Source organism: Trichechus manatus, unplaced genomic scaffold (genome assembly GCF_000243295.1).
Source record: "Trichechus manatus latirostris isolate Lorelei unplaced genomic scaffold, TriManLat1.0 scaffold00006, whole genome shotgun sequence".
Classification (NCBI taxonomy): domain Eukaryota; kingdom Metazoa; phylum Chordata; class Mammalia; order Sirenia; family Trichechidae; genus Trichechus; species Trichechus manatus.
In genome coordinates this window covers 12,717,012-12,718,070 of record NW_004443942.1, presented here as the reverse complement: position 1 = coordinate 12,718,070, position 1,059 = coordinate 12,717,012, and positions in this window count along the sequence as shown.

The window sequence follows — 1,059 nt, the reverse complement described above, 5'->3', positions numbered from 1 at the left end:
GGCGGCGGTGCCCGGCTCTGGCCCCGGCCCCCGCTGCGGCTGCGCTTGCGTTGGGCTGGGGCGGGAGCGCCGGGCTCGACCACTCCGGCAGGTTGTGCTTGGCGCTAGGAGTCGATTGGATTCACCTCCTTCGCCCACTGAGCGGCGAGGACCGGAGCGGCAAGCGCGGCAGCCGCTACCACCGGGAGCACCGGAGCGGGAGTCCCGGGACCTGCGACCCAAAGAGAGTAGCTGGAGGCGTGCGGCGTCCCCGCGGCTTCACGCGCTCCAGCCCAGCGGACCTGCCACCCCTACTATCGCGGTCTCTGCCTCGGCATCGCTGTGAGGGCTGCCGAAGTTGGCACAGTTCATCCTGGCCAAGTTGAGGAGTCGCCGAACCCTAGTGGGTGGGTTTTTTTTCCCCGGGAACCCAGACAGAGGCGGCGCCACCGAGTGCACTGGCTCTATACCTGAAAAACCGTTACTTGGGATTCGCCGTGGCAATTGAGTGGGGTGGGGCGGGTGAGGATCTGAGTGGGGATGGTGGTTGAGTCCGAGTTCACCACCAATACCTTCTAACTGTCTCATCTCTGGGTGGGTCCCTGTGATTGGGTCCACGCTTTTGGGGTGTAGGGAGAGGGTGCCGAGGCGGGCGGCGGGTGCAGAAAATGGGCCCCAAGCGGAAGAGAGCTTCAGTTGGGGTTTGGGGTGTATATGCAAACCTTCCTGTTTTGCAGGGCAAATGCTGCCACATAGGGGAAATTCTTAATCACTTTTTCTCCTTGTATATCTTTTTTAATAGTTTTGTCAAAAGTGACCCCTCTTCTTTTATAATCACATTTTGGATTCTACTGCCGTTCCTCTGGGATACAACCCCTCCCCACCTCAACACCATTCCCTGGAGAGAAAAGCTGGCTTTTGTTTGTAGGTGTGTGCAAGAAGAGAGAAGGGGCCCTATTCCCTGTGAGACCCCGTCTGGACCCGGATCTTCCCTATAAAAGATCCCAGGTTTGAAACCTCCTTCCTACTTCCTAATTGTGGCACTTTCAGCCAGAAATATTATTTATAACTGGGATGCAG